This window comes from Myxocyprinus asiaticus, chromosome 3 (genome assembly GCF_019703515.2).
Source record: "Myxocyprinus asiaticus isolate MX2 ecotype Aquarium Trade chromosome 3, UBuf_Myxa_2, whole genome shotgun sequence".
Lineage (NCBI taxonomy): Eukaryota > Metazoa > Chordata > Actinopteri > Cypriniformes > Catostomidae > Myxocyprinus > Myxocyprinus asiaticus.
This window is the reverse complement of record NC_059346.1, coordinates 46,403,533-46,409,039: the sequence shown is the minus strand read 5'-3', so window position 1 is coordinate 46,409,039 and position 5,507 is coordinate 46,403,533.

Below are 5,507 nucleotides of genomic sequence, written 5' to 3'. Positions count from 1 at the left end.
CTGCCCCAGGGGTTCTCTTCAGTGGCTGGCCCACCTTTTGTCAGGGGTTGAACTAATTAGCTGTGAGGTTGGTTGTTGCACTGCACTCTCTTATATTCACACACACACACACACAACATACACACTCGCACAGCCTGTTGCACACACCCACTCAACTGAGTCGAATAAGCCCCGGCCCAGGAATGCAGCCCCCTTCTCCATTCAATCACAGCATGCCTCAGCCTTTCCTCACAACACAGTTTATATATGCACTGGCCAACGTACTGAAGAAACTACCAAGATGGACAGCAGACAACTTCTTACTGTTTTATTTATCATTCAAATTGCTTTTTGAAACTGAAGAGATTTCTGGAATTGTTGGAAAATAACTTTGAAAATGGTAATAAAGGAGGAATCGAATAGGATTTATTTGCACAAACGAGAAATCAGACAAGTCACATTCATTTTAAAGAAAGCTAGCATAAGTATACTTTCCAAGCACAACATTTAAAAATAAAAGTTTATTGGTTTTTAAATTCCAAATCAAGTTATATCCTGTTCAAAATTGAGTCAAAATACATCTGGACAAGTCAGAATAGCTCATAGTTTGTCAAACTTGTACATTGTTCATAACTGTGATGAATTACACCTGTTGCTCTGCTAGGACACCTGTGTGAACTTGAGCAAAACTGACTTCATACATCCATAAAAAATTATCTTGGGACTCATTGGTTTAATGTTATTGCAGAAGTGGCTAGGAAAACGAAGTTAGCTCTGAGAAAAGGCCCAGCATAATTTGTTTGCAGATGCACAAATGTGCATTTGTTATCTATTGCAAGGTAGGCCTATTTCAAATGTTTTTAAAAGTGGCTTAAGTGTCCAAACTTTACTTTTTGGGGCAACAGTATGTGACCAAATTGTATTTTTATTAGTAAAAATGACTTAACACAGTGCCCAAACCATGTGCTAGCTCCACTCTATATGGAACTGTGTATTCATTGTCAAACTCAATGCTGTTTTTTGAGGCTGTGATATAGCCCAAGTAATGGTCCTGCTCAGACTGTGCTGTGTAGTCATTTTCTATGAGAAAACATCTCAGTATATCTGCTCTAAATGCATGAATGGTTATTGTTCTGTGAACAAATACAAGTGGTGGACGGCATTCCTATGAATGGCTCACTTAGTCTGGTGAACTAAAAGCTCACATTATTCCCTCTTCTCCACTTAGCAGCCATGAGCCTACTTCCTCAATGTTTGAAGCTCAATTCAGTTTACATCATTGCCTAAACCACATTTTTCACGAGTCTGTTGCCCCTTTTTCAACTTTCTTGTTTCTTTCGTTCTTGGGAATAAGGAGTCCATTCAGAGTCAAGCTTTATTATGAGACTGCCTTGGGAATAGAGAGAGGTGTTTTGCATAAATGACAATCACAGTATCACAGAAAGGGGGGTTTAACACTGAGAGAAACGGCTTGGGAGCTGAAATGGATGAAAAAGACAGATACAAAAATCTGTTTGAATTCCCAGAATGGTTTTATAGGCTAGAAAATTATTTGTAAAAATCCTAACTACATAAAACTGCTTTTTAACTATTCCAGCTCACCTCTGATGTTAAATAGCTGAAAGGAATTCACCAGAATGAAAAGGCCACCTGGTGTGGGAAACCACTGAGGTCAATGAAAAGCATTAGCGGTTCTAGCTTGTATGGTGCCCTGGGTGAAACCCGCTTCAACACGCCCCCAAAATGCCACCCTGGGCAACTGCCCATGTCTCCCATGCCTAAATCCGCCACTGCTGAAAATCTTCAATCTCGCAGATGTCAGATCAAAACTAACCAGTAACTTGAATGTCAAACGTTAATTTAGTGTGATTTAATTATCTGAGAAATAACATATTAAAAAAAAATACCGAATTTTTTCATGCCCCGGTTCTGTACGTAAATTACGGGATACCGATTTTTCCTACTATCAGAGCAATTCAAGCTTGATGTACCGCCTTGATGCAGTAGGGGGCAGTCAGTGCTCCAGCTGTACAGGCAACGCACCTCGTCAAACCAACCAGCAGGCAGCACGGCCTTCCACAAATGATGTGTTCTTGTGCTTAATGACAGCTGGACCGAGCCAGAGACTATTTAGCCTGAGACAAAGCAGTTGCATTAAAATGAATGGGAAAAATTGGAACACCCAATATGGCGGATGTAGAAAAGGAAGTCCTGCCTTTTGGTAAAAATATCCAATCACCTTTTAGATACAGACATTGCCTGTCTGCATTACCTGGACCAGCCTGAAAAATATTAAAATAAAATAAAAATGTTTTTAGCATGATCTGAGCTAAAGCAGGATTTGAGACCATTTTTGTCAGATTTTACTGCTTATTTGAAATATGTACTTTGATCGTAATCTTGACCAACCATTTTGGACCATCTTTCCCTATTAAAGTAAATATGCCGCTTGTGTCCATAAAAAAAATAGCTCCCTGTGAGTGGACTGACTTGCCTTGACTTTGACTGAGCTCAGCAAAATGCAGGGATCTTGATACAGGTTTTTTTTTTTTTTTTTAAGTTTAAAGGTGCACTCAGTAACTTTTGTCTTTGTGTCATCTTGGACTTACACTGACACTGAGCAGCTTGGTTGCAGCATCATTTAAAATCAGTAGTTTTCAGATGCCATTGTAGAAATGTACTATTCACAGTCAGACATGATTACTTTAATCGATGAGTGAAAGTGTCAAATAACTGTACGGTTACTGAGATTAAGCGAGTAGTATTTGGCTGGTCATGTGATTGTAACATGGCAGCCCCCATGTGCGGACCCTCTCCATGTAGAATAAAACAGATTTTATAAGGTTACTGATATGACTGGAGTCTTCGTTTTAATGTGAGTGCTCATGATTTTCTACATATATTGCAAAATTACAATTCATGTCTTTAGGAGTTAAACTTTTTTAATGAGGAAAAAATTACTGAGTGCACCTTTAAAACTACGTTTAATTTGACACAACGTCCTAAAAACACAGCGCTTATGACTAGAGCCGCTGAAAACAAGTAAAACGAGACACAACCAAAGACACTTTAAAAGCACCCCTCTAACGGACAGGTACATAGACCAACATTTAAAAATAGAGCAGAGAAAAGTAGGTAAATAATAGGGTTATATTTAAAATGGAAATAAAAAACTATATTTTCCCTTTTAAAGACACTTATTGTTTTGTCTAAATTTGTCTGTTGCCACCATATTATGTAATGTATTTGAATTATCTGAATTAGAATATTTATAATTATACAGTATATACAGAATGACAGCTAAGTAATGTGTGTGTGTGTGTGTGTGTGTGTGTGTGTGTGTGTGTGTGTGATTTTATCACTAGTCCTGGTAAAGGCAATGCACCATTTGTATAGTAAATAATAATGTCTACAATGGAAATATTATGTGTTATTCTGTTATTGATTCAGAAATCTCATAACAGCAACACATCCTCATAGAATTGTAGTCTATATTTAGTCTTTCCTCACTGTGAAGGTTTCATTTCATTAAATGAATAGTTCACCCAAAATTTTGTTCATTTACTCACCCTCATTCCATCCCAGAAGGACTTAAATATTGATCTACTTCTCACCCACACCTATCATATCGCTTTTAAAGACACGGATAAATGACTGGATTTGTGTGGTTTACTTTTATGCTATTTTTTGAGCTTCAAAGTTCATTGTATGGACTGACAGAACTTAGATATTCTTCTAAAAATCTTCGTTTGTGTTCAGCAGTAGAAAGAATGTCATACACATCTGGGATGGCATGAGGGTGAGTAAATGATGAGAGAATGTTAATTTTTGGGTGAACTATCCTTTTAATGGTTGATAAACAAAACACTAGGATGATAAAGAAAAACAAATGATTAGTCTGTAGGCTTGTGCTACACATATCTTACATTAAACAAATTTGAGCCAAGCAAATTCTAGGAATTTGTTGACATAACCTGCAGCCTTTTTGGATGAAGTGGCCCTTGTTTAAGCCTTCCACTGTGGGAAATGTAAACGGTGACACATGGAAGGCTGTCTTCGCCTGGCACTGTCCCTTGATGGAGGTGTAGGTATGAATCAATCCTTATTGTTGATCTGAGAACAGTTTTGTGATTTCACTTGTAATGTGTGGAGTTATGGTTTGGGAGAAGATCCTGGCCCTAGATCAGAGTAAAGGACAGTTTCTACCAAGAGGAAAAGAAAAAAGTTCATAAAGAACACACAGGCACAGCTGTATGTGACAGGTTTTGCCATGGTATAGACATAGCATATCAAGTATAAGCAAAGAAGGAATGGTGTACACAATAAATATAGTAAATGGAAAGTAACATAAACATTAAAAACATTCCTAGCATGAAAGGATGGCCTGGGAGTTTGAGATCTGACATAAATTTTGTTTTAAATTTGGTTCTCATGTCCTTGACACAAAAGTTGCTTTTATTTTTCATTTTTAAAGTGAATTTAAGCTGCAAGTTGGGTTTACAATACCCACGAATGATGTTTAGGTTAAGCTATAACATGTACATTCATTTATCATGTGTACAACGCTGTGACACTAAAACGGCATTATAATTTCCACATGTGCTTTTACTTGTTCCAAATACTGTTTGTTATGCAATCAAAATGCCACAGAGGAAAAGTCAGTTTCTTATAGGCAACATCATTGATTCAGCAAAACAGGCTCACTTAGATTTACTATCATAACTGTGTAGTCTGTTGTTGATTAGTTGCCCTTGGGCAAATGTCATTATGAAAAACATCTACCATTTAGCTACCATTTAAAAGCTACCTGTAAATTAGTTAACAAAGTTTGTAAACAAATTCAACAAGTATAATCAGCAATCAAATCACTAAATATGTGGCCCGATTACAAACCAAACCAACAAAATTCATATAATGGTCTCTCACACTCTTTCACCCTCTCTGTCCCATACAAACACACGTCCTCCTGTCTGTCTGTCTGTCTGTCTGTCTGTATGCAGCTTCACTGAATCCTTGTCAGTTAGTGACCCAATGCAAATGTACTGCTCCTAACATAACTTTTTCGTTAACACTTTACAATAAGGTTCCATTTGTTTACATTAGTTATAAACATTAGTTAACATGAACTAAAAATTAACAATACTTTTACAGCATTAATTAATCTTGGTTAATGTTAATTTCAACATATACATTTTTAAAATCAAAAGTTGTATATGTTAAGATTAGTTAATGAATACATGAACAAATAATGAACAATTGTATTTTTATGAACTAACATCAACAGAAATGAATAGATGCTGTTAAAAACATATTTCGTTCATTGCTAGTTCATAACACCTAATGCATTAACTAATGTTAACAAATGGAATCTTATTGTTACGTTTCCCAAACTGTCGTTTGTTTTCTTCATCAAATAAAACCATGGATTTGGTGAATGTAATTAAATATATGTCTTAATTATGTATTTATTTAATTACTTCCAACAAGACTACAAAGGACAATAAAACATTATTTAAATATCAAGGCAT